Source organism: Gorilla gorilla, chromosome X, assembly GCF_029281585.2.
Source record: "Gorilla gorilla gorilla isolate KB3781 chromosome X, NHGRI_mGorGor1-v2.1_pri, whole genome shotgun sequence".
Taxonomy (NCBI): Eukaryota; Metazoa; Chordata; class Mammalia; order Primates; family Hominidae; genus Gorilla; species Gorilla gorilla.
The window spans coordinates 122752054-122768611 of NC_073247.2; the positions used below are offsets into that span (position 1 = coordinate 122752054).

At 41.8% G+C, this 16558-nt stretch overlaps 1 protein-coding gene across 10 annotated transcripts in view; it reads left to right on the top strand.

Annotated features, from left to right (window-relative positions):
- Positions 1-16558, top strand: part of PAK3 (p21 (RAC1) activated kinase 3) — a 292772-nt gene that overhangs the window by 38605 nt on the left and 237609 nt on the right. For 2 of the 10 annotated variants that reach the window (XM_055376998.2, XM_055377001.2), the window contains exon 2: positions 10518-10614. The exons of the other annotated variants lie outside the window; for them this stretch is intronic. The gene's annotated coding sequence lies outside the window, so the exon portion shown is untranslated. The remainder of the gene's footprint in view (positions 1-10517; positions 10615-16558) is intronic. 10 annotated transcript variants of the gene reach the window in all.

Here is a 16558-nt window from a genome sequence, read left to right on the forward strand (position 1 = left end):
GGGATGGCATGATCTAGTGTGAGTGATGGGCACTGTGCACAAGGGGATGATTTGTATTTATGAAAGGTTCTTGGTGCCTAGGCTGCCTGATGCATGTCTAAAAAGGCAGTGGGTTCCAAGTCAATGTGCCTGGAGTGAGGAGATTTAGCTTCACCTGCTGGCACTGACTTTCCCTACAGAAGATGTAGCTCTGGGCACCACACTCCTAGCTTACATTTGATCCCTCCTGCTGAAGCAGTAATCAATCTACAGTCTTCTGCTATTAGATGTTAATGCAATCAAAGAGATCACAATGGCCTTAAGATTTCCTGATTAATTCACTTTTTCCCCTAGTCAGCATTACCTTCTTTAATTTCTCAGCACTTGGCTCGTTTTCTCAGCTCACTTGGCTCTGTTTCATGCTCCAAGTACCTTTTTCCTCTACTGAGGAGAGGGTTTGGGTAGAGTGATGGCGTTCTGGGCTGCCTGGTAGTGGAAGATGGAGAATCCCTGTCCTTGAATAAAGGTGTACTCCCCAAAAAGAAAGGTTTTGGGGTTTTGACAAAAAGCAATCTTAGAAAAGGACATTTGGAAATGGTAAGAGAAAGACAGAGAGAGAGAGAGCGAGAGAGGATGTGTGTGTTTGTGTGCATGTGTGTGTATGTCTGCGTGTGTGTGTGTGTGTGTGAAAGAGAGAGAGAGAAATCTTGAGAAACTGGTAGGAACAAAGTAAAATTATTATTTCCTCTCAAGTCAAAGAAGGTACAGAAAGAAAACTGCCGAGGTGAAGATACGTATCAGGGATTACCAATTTTCCAGAGCCCCCCACGCATAAAGTGCTTTAAGATCCTCAGTGAGGAGAAGCTTAAGATACAGAGACTGATTGATCTGCCACCATAGGTGGGCAGCTGGAGTTGATACAAGCTGCCCAAAGCAGAATTTGTGATTTTTTTCTGCAAATACATTCCTCTTCCAGTTAACCCCACTCAGTAAATGGCACTACCGCTCACCTGGTTGCTTAAGTCAAACTCCTGGTGGTTATCCTGAGTTCTTCTTGTTCCCTTACACATCACATCCTAGTCATCAGCAAATCCTGTTCATTTACCTTGAAAATATCTACTGAATTTCATCACTTTTCACCACCTCCTCAGCCATTAGCTAGTGTGAGCCACCATCATCTTTTTCCCAAACCACTGCAACAGCCCCCTAAATAATCTGCTTGCTTCCGCTCTTACTGCCAGGCCTGCCATGTATGGATGTTCAGGTTGTATACTACACAAGGGCACCATAGCTATGGGTGTGCCATTTATATCACAGACACATACATACTTACATAAGATTTTGCAGATGGGTGCAGACGTTCTGGGCTTCTTGGCTCTAAGTCTGAGAACAGTGGAAGAGAGCCTGCTCCTACTTAAAACTGTACCAGTGCACATGGCCTTGCATAGACTCAGGAAAGCACAATCACACACACACATACACACACATATACATCCATAAATGTACATACTCAGTGGCACACACAAGTGGACTCTATCCTACCCAAGCCCTGGGTGTTCCCTGAGTTTACTTCTCTCTCTACTACCCATTGCTCCCACAGTCTGAAGTCCCATCCCTCCCACTTCCAGCTGCCTCAGCTGGAGAGGGGATAGAACAGTGGGGTGCAAAGTGTTGTTGATGGTGCATCTATTCCAGTGACAAGAAATGCACGAGTGAGAGGAATAATGTGGGTGCTCACAACACAGGCTGCTGCCCACCATGACTCTGGCAAACTTTCTTGGGCAGGACTTAAATTTGTTTAGGTTGTACAAGAAAAGACTAACATAATTTTTGTTGTCATTTTTAAAATGAGGAAGGGGTGTCTTTTTTGTGATTCACACAGACACTGTATCAGATAGTGGCAGCCTTACGCCCCCCTGCCCCCGCCAAATCTCAACTCCAACCAATCTCTACTCTATATAACCGTCACTAAGAACTTTAACAAACAGGCTGGGTACAGGGGTTCAAGACTGTAATTCCAGCACTTAGGGAGGTCAAGGCGGGCAAATCGCTTGAGCCCAGGAGTTTGAGACCAGCCTGGGCCATGTGGTGAAACCCCATCTCTACTAAAAATACAAAAATTAGCCAGGCGTGTTTGTGCACACCTGTAGTCCCACCTACTCAGGAGGCTGAGGTGAGAGGACCGCTTGAGCCCTGGAGATCGAGGCTGCAGTGAGCTGAGAAAAATAAAAAAATAACTTTAACGAACACTTGAGTATGTTGAGCCTTTGCTTAAAGCCTTCCATTTATATTTTAATGTTTTTAGGATAAAGATAAAACTCCTTAGATGGCCTACAAAGCTTGAATGATCTGGCCCCTGCCTTCCTCTGCAACCTCATCTCATATCACCCTCCCTCTCATGACTGCCCCAAACCCCACCCACACTGATTTTCTGTCCCTTGAGTTCACCAAGCACATATCATTGTATTTCTTGTTTATCTGCCTCCCCCTTCCTCCTACCTCCCTGCTTCTAGAGTGTTAACTCTGTTAAGCAGGGACTTTGTCTTTTTCATCATTATGTCTTCATCACCTAGCACAGTTCCTGGCATTTAGTAGGTGGTCAATAAGTATTTGCTGAGTGAATAAATAAGTGAACAGGAAAATGAGCAATTTTGCTCCCTATCCCACTCATTGGCTCTAAGATGAACCTCAGCTCAGCCTCATCTCTAGTGTGCTTTGAGATCCTCTGGTGAAATGAGATGACCAGAAAATGAAAGGTTGTTAAACATCAGAAAGTTGCAAGACCAGTTTGGTCAGGAGGAATAATAATCAGTATAACCAGCACTTATTGAGATATTAGCATGTGCTGGGCATTGCTCTAGGCTTTTTTCTCATTTAATCTCCACGGTAACCTTATAAGGTATTTCCTAGTATAGAATTATCCACATTTGATGATGAGCAAACTGAAACCCAGGTGATTCAGTGACTTGGATGCAGACACAGGCAGTTCGATTCAAAACTTTCTTTTGTGTTGTGTGAGAATGAGAACAGTCTCATTTCCACTGATTTCTTTTTCAAACCACCCTAGGATTATCCCTCTACCCCCTGGCTTCTCTTCAATCTCATAATCTTGAATCTAGCCCTGAGGAGCAGGTAGAAAAGAGCCATGTACTACATTGGCAAGCTGCAGTGAGTGTAGGTCTAGTTAGTGTCCCCATAGGGTAGCAGCTACTTTGATGATTGACAATATAAATTTAAAAGCTGAGATATCCTGTACTATCTTGATACTGAAATCAATAAAACCATCAAATCCTAAGCCAGCCTCACCAAACTAAAAGGGAGTTGCAACCACAAAGCAAATTTAACACCTCTTGGAATCTTTCTGACATCACAGGAAGCACTACCTCTGAGGTGAGAATGGCATTAGCTTGAAGCTCTACAGGGCTGAAACCTTAGCTATTACAGGGCTGGATTGTATCTGCCACCTTCACATGGGAAGAGAAATTGACATGGGGGGAACAGACAACTGACTAGGCAGTCTTTGCAGCTCTGACTATGCATAAAGAGAATGAAAAATAAAACAAGAGAGGGAAAACACAGCATAATCCTCATTGTTAAGATGTTAGCATGCTCATGGGCATAACAGAAATTACTGTTCTTTATCTCACTTTATGATTCCCTTTAACAAAAGACAACCATTGAAAACACAATTTGAGGCCAGTTTACCCCTTCATGCTCAGAGCCTGAATCACAAATTCATGGGCTGTATTAAATGCTTTCCCCACTTATTTTATCAGATTCTTAGAACCAGAGAACGAACCTAATAGAATATCTGGTTCAACTCATTCACACTTTCTAGATAGGGATACTGAGGCCAAGAGAAAGGGGTCTTGATTTCATTTTCACCAAGTGTACACGTATGTGTGTGTGTGTGTGTGTGTGTGTACGTGTGTGTCCATTCGTGTGTTGCATGAGTGGGAGGTTTGCTTCAGGAGCTGTTAAGGGGAGAGATGGAAAGTTCTGTATTCTAAAAGGAAAGGGGTGAAAAATGTTAGAATCAATACAGTGTTTGATAAATAACTAGTAATTTGTCACATAAACATATACACACTACAAACACCACTGTCTGTGGCAGAAACAGAGGGATGTTCTCAACAGAGGGAGGGTCTCAGCCAAGAAGGCTAAATGAGGGCCATTCATCCTTTCAGACCCTTTCTGCCATTGGCAAAGATTGGTCCAGTCCACTGCCTAGGTTTTCTGTGGGCTCTCAACATTTTGCTCAGCAGAGACTTCCCAAGGCTGCTTCACTAGTGGCTGGTGGCATTTAACCTCTGTGGGAGGGATGGAGCTTTTTCTTTTCATCATGGAATCCATTATTTTTCTTTGAAGCATAGTGCAAAGCTTCTTACAAATTGCATGGCAAAAATAGAAATGCAGCCAGTTCTCAGCACAGCCTTGTGGAAGTCGGGGCAACCTGTCCCTCAGGCAGTGTGGATGGAGAGTGTGTTCATTTCTGAACTTGATGGTAAATCCTATGGGGAAGGAGGCAGAAAGCAACCCATCCCTTCCTCTTCTACCTTAAAGGGAACTAGACCTAAAATGTGTTGGAGCTGTGAGCCCTGGAGAAAGCCAGCCCAATTGCAGTATTAGACCCCGCCAGAGGGAGTCAGAGTGTGGCAGCTTGGCTGTGAACTTGCCGTGAGACCTGGAGTAAGTTGCTTCCCCTCTTTGGGTCTCTGTTTTTTCATTTACCCCTCATGCTTCACAGAATGATTGAAAGGTATAAATGTAGAGAAAATAGACCCACATATGCTTTGGAAACAGTAAAAACCTGATATTAGTACAAAATATTTTTATTGTCATTGTTTTATGTCTGCTCTTTGTCTCTGGTGGTTGACCTGGAATTTGGGTATCTGATCTGGAATTTGACTTGGTATAGAATATTCCAGGATAGGTCCAAGGCCTCTGGAGCTGCAGAAAGAAGAATTGTTGGAAGAGTCAATGCAGGTTGAACACTGGGCTCAAACAGACCCCTCACAAATCACAGCCCTGCTCCTTCATTAATCTCCCCGGGTATGTCTTCCAGCAGCTTATCGAACCTCTGAGCTTCAGTTTCCTCATCTCTAAAGTGGGGTTGTTGTGGAAATTTAAGTGAGATAATAGATGAAAGCTATTATGCTGAAGCACTGGTGTGGAGTATGCATTTGATAATAATTCTTTTTGATGTTATTTGCATCTGTGTGCTGAGAATAACCGTGATTCCTTAATGTCAGTGCACAGCTAGTCCTTGTTAAAACATACAGATTCCTGGGCCTTGCCCTAAAGAAATTCTGATTCCATAGGTTTGGAATGGAGAACAAGAACATGTGTTTAACAAGGACTCCACAGTATTCTGATGTGGGTACAATTTGGAAACCATTGGTGTAGAGCACTGTTATTCAAGCTGCCAATTGTTGCCCACTGCTCAGAAAATCAATTTAGTGGATAGTGACCAGCATTAAACACACACACAGGAATGGAACGGGAAATAACAGGGTACACTTCACACAGTAAGGGTAAATATTGAGTTATAAAATGTTTACAATTACATATAATTTTAAATATAAAGACAGTTATATTTATCATTTATAATATAGTTGTATATACATCGTTTGTGTGTATGTGTATATATATATACATGCAAACATTTCATGAAGCAATACTTACCCTCACTGTAGATACCTTGACATTGGACAAAATTATTTGAAATACTCATTTCTTATTTGGAGAAACTGGCATCCAGAGAATTAATCTGTCAAGTCTCAGGTAAGACAAGAAATGACCAACAAGGGAATGGAGTAGGATCCATTTCTCCTCTCTCCCCATCTCTCCCATGCTATTCTTGGATCAACAGAGTTGGTGGTTCTCTAATTAGAATCAGTTCTAATATCATGTAATGGCCCTGGCCTGAAATGTAAGGGCAAGTTAGGGAGGCGGCTGCAGGTATCAGGCTAATGGCATTGACCCCATTAGACAGAAAATGCATCTGGGTTTATGGGATGTTTAGCTGCTCTTGGTTAGTGAAGGCTTTGTATGAGTGTGCCAAGCTCTTGTCCAAGCAACTGCTCCTCCTTTCCTTCTCCCAGACTTTGATATTGATTTTACCATTTGAAACTCTTTTGTTGCCTCTGTAAAATCAAATAATTAGCTTAAAACTATCCTTCCGGTCACATCAACCAGCATCATCTTTTCAGTCCTGACTTGATATGTTGAAGATGTTAGCACCCCTAACCTTTCATCCACATGCTCTGTCTAAAGGGAGCAGCTATTTCTGGGTTCCAGTTCATTATGGTCCTGTGGGAATGTGGTCACTTTGCCAGTGAGGCCTTCTGTGTCTACCCTCTGTGATACTCTAGGCCTTGCAGGAACCTACTACTCTTACCATTTCAAAACTCTTCATCTCCTACCTGACTTTGTATTTTCCTGATGGTACTTATCATACGACTTAACATAGTATATTTTAAATAATAAACAGATAATGAAAATAATCCCATGTGTCCAGATATTTTTTTTCTAGGAAGATTGAAAATCAAATTTTATGTGAAGTTTTCCAATTTTTAATGCTGCCAGATATTTTGATTTTTCTAGAGAGCTTGGACATCTGAATATTCATGTAAAATCTTCTAATTTTTCAATGTTGGTTACCAGTTCATAGAAAATTTAAATACTATTTGCACCAAAGAAAATATGTTTGTGATCCAGATAGAGTCCAAGGTTCACCCTATTGTGATCTGTGTCATAGATTTGTAGAACACTGGCGCTGTGAGAAGCCTTGTAAATTGGCAGCTTCTAATGAGGAAGTACGGCCTCAGAAAGATTAGGTATCTTCTGCATTATCACACAGCTGGCTTGTAGCAGAACTGGATCTCGAACCCAGCTTTCCTGCCTCCTAGTTGCTCTGTCATAGTCACCATGCTGGCTGCCTCCCTTCTGCTGAGGGTTGAGTTAATCTGCTCTGTGTAGAGGACAGCTTTCAGTCTTCAGTCCCCTCCTCCTAAAGAATATAACAGACGCATCACCACCCATCTGATAATCCCTAGGCACTTCTCACCAGAGTGTATGAATTTACCTGCCTTCCCAATCTCAACTGAGGATATTGCCTCTTGGTGCTCTTTATTGCTTTTGCTCCGGTGATAGAATCAAGACAAGGTCTTTATAGGAATGTTATTATCATTGCTCCCAGACAGCGGTGCCTTCCGGCAGAGTCATAGAGTCGGTGTGGTCTAATGCAAAGAATCTGGGGCTCAAAGTCCAGACAGCTGGGCTCAATTCTCAGATATGTGACCTGAGACAACTTATTTAGCCTCTCCGGCCCTCAATTTCCTTAACTGTAAAAATGAGAAAAATAAGATCTGTCTCTCTTGTGTCTCAGAGCTGCTGTGAGGCTAAAGTGAGATGATATGTATAAGAGCACCTTGGAAACAGATAAACATTTTACAACGATAAGGGTATAGTATCATTAAATCAGCAAAATAATGATTAAGCACCTACTATGTGCCAGTGAACATACCATTTATGCAGGGTATGCCAAGAAGCATAGGCCTATCTGCCTCCATAAGCTTATAGTCTACCTGAGAAGAAGGGACATAGCTGAGTGGGAAGACAGCCAGCACTGCAAAGCTAGAGACCAGGGCTGAAGGAAATGTATTGACTGTAGAATGAGAGAAAGAAATTGTGGTAGAAAGGGGTGACCATGGAAGGATTCCTGGAGGGAGTTGCATTTAAACTAAGCTTTGGAATAAAAATTCACAGGCTAGGGCTGGCAGGAGTTAAAAAAAAAAAGGATATTCTTCTACTGGTCAGGGGCAACAGCACAAATAAGGGCTGAAATCACAACGTATGCTGGAGGTCTAATCCACATGGAGAGGAGGGTTCAAGTAGTGGCTCTCAGATTATTGCTTATCCAGCTTTTTCACTGGCCTAAAATGCAAAAGAGAAAGTCAAGGGATGCTTGCTATGAAGCCAAGGTGGGGCCAGGCACGGTGGTTCATGCCTGTAATCCCAGCAATTTGGGAGGCTCAGGGAGGCATATTGCTTGAGCCCAGGAGTTCGAGACCAGCCATTGGCAACATAGCAAAAGCTCATCTCTACAAAATACACAAAAATTAGCTGGATGTGGTGGTGCAGGCCTGTAGTCCCAGGTACTCAGGAGGCTGATCTGGGAGGATCGCTTGAACCCTGGAGGCAGAGGTTACAGTGAGCCACTGAGATTGCACCACTGCACTCCAGCCTGGATGGCAGAGCCAGACCCTGTCTCAAAAAAAAAAAAAAAAAAAAAAAGAAAAAGAAAACAAACCAAGACAGAGGTTAAGTGTGGGCACAGGTTTGGTTAATTACATTACAGGAGGGCCTAATACTATAAAATGATCATAATGATTATTTCTGTCTCATAGGGCTTTTCTCAGCTTTAAATTACATGATGTGTGTTAAACATTTAGCATAGCACCTGATACATGATTATTACTCAATAAATGTTAGCTATCATCACCATCACCAGTTTTCATCTTATACTGAAGTTAGGGGACAATAACATGGGCTTTGGAATCTGTCTAATATTAGTTGTGTAGCATTGGTCGAGTCACATCACTTCCTCGTTTCTTGGTTTCCTGGTCTTTAAAATGGGAATGATAGTAGTGCCAACTGAAAAGGGCTATTGTGAGGATTAAATGAGTTGATCCAAGTAAAGTACTTATCACCATGCCTGGTACATGATAAGCATTCAATAGATGTTAGCTGCTACAGTTATTACGGCCAGTTGACAATTAAGGTAATATGACAGCATAACTAAAACATGAGAAAATTGAGAAAAATAGGCAATCATGCCAAATCTTACTACTAAGACACATCTTGTTATTATTTTTGGATTCAGTTCTTAAATTTAAAATTTCTTTTGTTGAGAAAATCAAGACTGCAGGAGATGGCATGGATTTGGGATGCAGCAGGCATTTCATTAAACACTTGAGTAACTACTGTGTGCTAGCTAGTGTTCCAGAAGCTGAGATATGACAAGAAAAAAAAAAAACACAGGACAGGCATTATTCCTGTATTTAAGGAATTTATAGCCCAATAGCGGTAGTATGGAAAACAAAATAATAAATATAAAATATTGTGTTATGTGATATTAAGTACTACGGAAAAAATCTTCAGATGGGGTGATAAGGAGTTGTAAAATGGTCAGGAGTGGTGAGGGAGGGTTGGAGAGTGAACCCTGCAGAGCCTATAATTTTAGAGGGTGGTCAGGGTAGGCCTCACTAAGAAGGTAATCTTTTGAATCCAGCCCTAAAGGAGGTGAGGGAGTGGGTCATGTAGGTATCTCAGGGAAGAGCATTGGGAGCAGAGAGAACAGGAAGAGCAAGGTCTTTGAATCAGGAGGATACCTGGCATTTATGAAACTGCCAAGAAGCCCATGTTGCAGCAATGGAGTGAATGAAGGGAAGAGTAATGGGATGGGAGGTCAGAGAGGTCACAGAGACAAATTTGTTTAGGGCATTGACTGCCGTTTCCAGGGAGTGAGATGGAAAGCCACGGAGGAGCTTGTTCAGTGAAGGACATGACCCGACTTATATCAGCTATTTGGCCCTCCTATAAGCAGTGGGTTTTGACCCCATAGATCCTGGGCAATAATAAACAAGAGGCAGCAACTCCACTGTTCCCTCAGAACTCTCCTTACCACTCTGTAGACTGCAGAGAGTGGACTTATTGATCCTGAGGGCGACACAGAGAGGAATTGATGGCACGGAGAATAGGGGAAAAAGATGTAATCTCTTAGAGCTGAAAGGGACTCAGTTAGTGCAATTCTGCCACCGGGCATCTGTTCATTCCGCCTCGACTAAAACCGTCACTGCCTTATCAGCTTGCTCAGCCTCTTCTTGCAGGACCTTCTCAAGGTCAGAAAGCCTTTTGATGGGTTTACTGAAAATCTGCCTCCTTTTCACCACCGGGTGGCAGTAGTCCTGGTTCTATCACCTGAGCAACCCAGAATAAGTGCATACCTTCCGCAGGAAAATACTTGAGATTTGAAGGCAGGTGGATATCTTATATATCCCCCAACGTTTCTCCTTTACAGGCCCTATTGTCTCTTCTACCTTCAAGAGTAACTCCTATTATAGAATGATTTTCTTTTGTCAATCTCGCAACCCTCTTCTGGAGGTTTTCCACTTTCTTAGTGACTCTCTTAAAATGTGATGTCTAAAATTGAACAGGAGACGGCAGGAGTGAACAGAGGAGGTTACAGTGCAATGACTATATTCTAGGATCTAGAAACTGTACTTTGATTAATGCAATCTAAAATTGTGCTCTGTTTTTAGCAACTAAATAATTTAGGTACATTAAACTGTTGGCTCGAATTGTGCTTGTGGGTCAATTCAAGCCCCTTGATCTTTTTTAGTTTGTTTATTTGTTTGATGTGAGTTGCTGTGAAGCCACACTTCCCCTATTTCGGCCTCACAAAATGGACTTTTAAAATTTGAATTGATGATTTTTTTCTTTATCTCATTTATATTTCACCATTTAAATTTTAGCCCAGTATTCCAACCCGTCTGAGCTTATTTTGAATCTCAATTTTGTTCTTCAACATATTCCGACATCCCTGCCAGGTTTGGGTCATCTTAAAACACAGTAAGTACATTTTTTGTATCACCTAAGTTATTAATAAAAATGAAAAAGTCTTGTGACCCTTCTCTGGAGAACTTCTGCTGGATTGCCAATCCATTTGACTGTATTATAACTTGATCAATATGTTACTATCTTGCTTTAGTTCATTCATGAGAAAGTTATGAGACAAATTCAAATGCATGGCTAAATCCAAAATATGTTGTCAATGCAAAAGATAGCATGGATGAAGGTGATCTAAGATAGGATGTTTTTGTTTTGCAAAATGGAAATTCTAGTATTGTTTTTTCCAATTATAAGGTAATATTGGCTTGTTGTAAAGGTCAACAGCATACATAAGTATACAAAATACAAAGGGAAATTTCCTCTGTAATTCTGTGCAACGACACTGTACTAGATAACTATGGTTGACAGTTTTATGCATATATAAACACAGATCTAGGGTTTTACTGGGATCATGATATAGCGACTGTTACATGACCTGCTCTTTTCACTTACAATCCTTTGGAAATGTCTGTCCTTCTCAGAAAGTACAGTTTTAGCTCCTTCTTTTAAACAATGATATAGTGTTCTTTTCTTTGGATGTTTCATAATTTATCTCATCAATCTCATATTGATGGGCATTTAGATCATTGGCAAATTTTTGCCGTTACAAGCAGTATTACATGTTGAATTGTCTTTGCTGGCTCGATGAGATGTTGTGCTAGATGCTGGTTGTTGCCTTCTCTGTATTTCCCATCCTCTTGTCCTTTTCAGATATTGTTGTCAATGTCCTAAATGCCAAAGGGCTGCTTCCACCTAAGAACTAATGAGGAGGCCAAATTACTACTCATCATGGTTTGAGTATGAAAATCTATACTTGCCCTACTTTCGAGTGTGTTTAAGGCTTTTTGAGCTGCCAGGGGCTTTTAGAGGATCAAGGCACCCCAAGATCAAGCCTTGAGGGACAGACAGTCTTGATAGGAGGCTGCAACCCCTGTTTGGCACATGTGAAGTGGTTAGGGGCAGAAAGGAGAAGGAGAACCGCCTTGCCATTGGGCCACAATTCCTTGTTATACACCTTCAGCCCTGACCAAGCAGGACACTTGCTGGTCCCTGAATAAGCTCCTCCTTTTTCATGTTCACACCTTTATTCCTCCACAGGGTCTTCCTCCTTTCACACGTGTACCTCCCAGAACAAGGTAGGAGCCATCTGCTCTGAATTCCCAGAATGCTTTAAAACCATGGGCTTGGGAGTTGAACCAATGTTTGAATATCAGAGCTTGGCAGTTGAACCTAGCTCTGTGATTTTTGGATAAGTCTTTTATCCTTTCTGGGCCTAGTTATCCTCATCTATGGAGTGATGATATGCCTATATATTTTAAAACACCTAACCCAGTGCCTGGCTTAACAAACGTTTGCTGTTATTATTATCATAATTACTATATGTGATTATATTACCTACTCCACTGTTGTGAAAATTAAATGAGAACATATGTAAAGCACACAACACAGTGCTCAGCCTAAAATGGGTATTAAATAAATGATGGCAATTACTGATTGTATTCATATCTTCCTTTGGATACTTATCTTACTCTCTTGTGTTACTCCTATTTGTGTTTATGTCTTGATCTCCTCCTTTAATTAATAAGTTCCTTCAAAAGCACAGTGTTTGTCCTCTTCCCTCCTCCTACCCCTCTCCCCTAGAAAGCATAAAAGAACCAGTGCTGGGGGTTAGTAGGGCTCTTTAAAATTTAGGTGCCGTCAATGAATGCCACCATCACTTTGTCTAAGCCCCTTTCTGATTGGATTGTTTTCTAGTTAGAAAGCACTGTCTCATTAACAGATCAACTGGGCCCCCTTTCTAGGGCAAGTCATGGCATACATATTCCAACCCCTGAGCCACTGATCAGAATTAGCAAGCTATAGAATCTTAGCTTTGGAAAGATTTTCAGAAACCAATGGCTTTGTGTATGAGTTTACCTGGGCAGAGTGGATTCATGTACCACTCTCAGGCCTCTGCTATCTAGATGGAAAGGAACAACATTAGGCCATTAGCCCAGTCCAGACCACTGTTGAGTCCCTCTTAGACTACCGAAACAATCTCCTAGGCTTTTTCCTGCTTTCGCTCATGCCTCTACACAGCAGCAAGAGCAATCTTTAGAAAATAAAAAATCAGATCACATGATTTCCCTCCTCAAAACCCTCCCATGGCTCCCATTGCATGTAGTATAAATTCATATTTCCTTCCCATGGCCTAGAAGACCCTGAATAATCTGGCTCCTGTGCATCTCTCCACATTCATCCTGTTAACACTCTTCCCCTTTCCCCCTGTGCACCACCTGCACTGATCTACTGTTCTGAGGATACACCAAGCTCATCCCTGCTTCAGTGCTTTTAATCTTGTTTTGACCCTCTACCAACAATTGAATGCCAGCCTTGCCCCAACTTCCCCATGTTTCTTTTCATCCTTCAGGTTTCCATTTCAATGATACTTTCTCAGAAGAACATGAAAAGCCTTCCCTGTGCACCCTGTCTCAAGTAGGTTCTTGTCCCCACGTTATTCTCAAACCCATTGGTTCTCAGGCTTGCTTCAAATTGAGAATCACTCAGAGAGCATTAAAAAACAAAACAATGGCCAGGCATCTTCTAGATAAAGTAAATCAGAATTTCTGAGAATGGAACTCAGCTATCTGTATTTCTAAATGCTCCTCAAGTGGTTTTAATGTGTAGCCAAGGTGGACAGCCGTTTTTTTATCTGTCAACTTGTTTATTTCATTCTTGGTGCTTATCACAAACTGTAATTATTTTGCTTATTTTAGCAACTTATTTCGTAAATATTTATTATGCCCCTACATGTGCCAGGCACTACTCAAAACATGGAAATTAAACTAGTGGACATACTAAACACAAATCCCAACCATTATCAAACTTCAATTCTAGTGGAGGAGGCAGACAATAAACAAGATCAATAAAATATATAGTGAAATTTTTATAGTGTTCTAGACTAAATGGTTGTGTCTTCCCCACCAAATTATTGTGTTGACATCTTAACACCCAATATGATAGTATCTGAAGATGTGGCTTTTGGGATGCAGTTAGGGTTAGATGAGGTCATGAGGGTGGGGCTTTGATCTAATGGGATTAGTGCCTTGATAAGAAGAGACACCAAAGAGCCTGCTCTCTCTCTCTCTCTCTATCTCTCTCTTTCCCCCACCACCCCACCACCCAACATGCACAAAGAAGTCATATAAGCATACAATGAGATGGTGGCTGTCTACAAGCCAAGAAAAGAGGCCTCAGAATGAAACTTAACTTTCTGGCACCTTGATCTTGGACTTCCAGCCTCCAGAACTGTCAGGGATAAATGTCTGTTGTTCAAGCCACCCAGTCTGTAGTATTTTGTTATGGCAGTCCAAGCACATTAAGACATATAGTATGTTAGAGAATGATGAGTGCTAGGGAGAAAAATAAACTAGATAATGGAGATATAAATGTTTTGGAGGAGAGAAACACTTTAGACAGAGTGACCTCGACAGATAAATCTTGAGTAAAGACCTGAAAAAGTGACAGATATAGATCTGCAGCTATTTGGATGATGAACTTTTAAGGCAAAGAAGAGTCTGTGCAAAGGTCCTAAGACTGTATCATACCTAGTATGTTTGAAGAACAGCAAGGGGGCCAGTATGGCTGGAGGTTTGAAGACAAGGGGAAGAGTGGTAGGTGATAAATTCAAGAATTTAATGGGGTTGTGGGGGCAGGTGTTTGGAACTTTGAAGGTTATTGTAAGAGCTTTGGCTTTTACTGAGTAAGAAGGGGTATCATAGAGCAGAGGGTAATATCATCTGACTTAGATTTTAGTAGGCTTACTATATATGGTATGTTGAGAATACACTGAAGAGGGAAAAGAGTGGAAGCAGAAGAACCAGTTGGAGACTACTGTAATAATCCACATGAGACATGATGGGGGCTCGAAGAAGGATGATAGAAATGGCAATGAGAACCAATAAGAAATGGACACAAACTGTATGTGTTTTGAGAGATGGAGTATTTAGGATTTGCTGACAGACCTATAAATAGGACATGAGATAAAGTACCCAGTCAAGGATGATGCCATGGTTTTCAGCCTAGGCATCTATAATAATGGAGTTGCTATTTATCTGAGATGGGAAGAACTGTGGGAGAAGTAGGTTTTAGGGGAAATATCAAGGGATTAGTTTTCAACTTGTTAAGTTTGATGTGCAGCTGTGGTCTGAAAATTTGTGTTCTCCCCAAAATTTCTATGTTGAAATGCTAACCCCCAAAGTGATAGTATTAGGAGGTGAGAGCTTTGGGAGGTGATTAGGTCATCAGGGTGGAGCCTCTACGAATGGAAGGGATTAGTACCCTTATAAAAGAGGCCTGAGAGTGACCATTCACTCCTTCCACTACGTGAGGACACAGCAAGAAGATGCCGTCTATGAGAAAGCGGGCCCTCACCAGACACCACCAGCACCTTGATCTTGGACGTTCTAGCCTCTGAAACTGTAAGAAATACATTTCTATTGTGCATGTGCTATCCAGTTTATGGTATTTCATTATAGTATCCCAAATGGACCAAGACAGATGCCCATTAGACATTCAAGCTGGAGATGTCAAATAGAGAATTGAATATACAAACCTTGAGTTCATAGGAGAGGTCTGGACTGGGGTCAGAACTTTGGGAGTCATAAGACTGAATGATCACTTAGAGAATAAGTTCAGGTAGAAAAGAGAAGTCCAAGGACTGAGCCCTAAACCACTCCAACGTCTAAAGGTTGGGTTGAAGTGCAACAAGCAAAGGAGACTGGAAAGAAGCAGCCAGAGAAGAAAGAAGAAAACCAATGGAATGTGGTTCCTGGAAGCCAAGAGAAGGTGATTCAAGGAAGAGAGAGTGGTCACTTATGTCAAGCACTGCAGATAGCTCAAGTAAGATGAGAACTGAGAATTGGCTGTTGAATTTTGTAACATAAAGGTCACTGGTGATCTTGATCAGAGCAGTGATGAAAGTGAGTTCAAGAGAGAAGGGAAGGAGACAATATGGAGATTATAAGTATAAACAAATGCTTCAAGGTTTTAGTAAAATGAGGAGGACAGCAATGGGGCAGTTGCAGTATCTAGAAGAGGAATTAGGGTCAAAAGAGGGTTTATTAACTTTTTTAGGTAGGAGAAAAAATATTCAAATGAAAAGATCCAGCCTCCTGCATTAGAATGTAAGCTTATTGAGGGCAAGGACTTTGTCTTGTGCATCTTCAGCACCTTCTATGGTCCCTAGCACATAGCAGGCACTCAATAAATTTTGTTGAATGGTGAGTGATCAAATAAATGAAGAAATGAATAAATAAACAAAAGTAGATGTCAATGAGTTGAGCAAGAAATACTAGCAGGATAGAGTGGCAGGTGAATTGAGTAGCACCTTGGCTTTAGTTCTAGTCATTCTTGCCACACTCCTGGCATACCAAACTTATCCCAGGCCCAGACGGCTTGTGAATGAGTTGGCAAGGCACAACTCCCTTTGCTAAGAGGGCATGTTATATCTCTGTAGTCACTTGTTCCAGGGAGCAGACAGGCTGTTGGACTGTAAGAATCTGGTGCAGCCAGGTGAGACTGTAGAGTCCAGGAGTGTGCTAAAAGAGACGCCCCTTTGCATCATCACCATTCTCTGGTCCTGGTCTGTCTGTGATGCAGGACATGGGTGAGACACATGCTGCACTGGCATCCCAGCCTGCTCCTACTTGCTGGAGGGTAGTTAATAACCTCATGTAACACAGGCCAAGGAGCAGCTAAACCAAAGTTTAAGAAGAAGAAACGCATGCCCATGCAGTGACCAGAAGCTTTGGCACCCGGCTCATCTCAGTTGCTGCATTGCACAATCCCCACAATTTAAGGTGATGGGTTGGCCCAGTGGGGCTCTTGCATGGTGCCTATGACTCAGTTTTCGCTAGAAAGATGG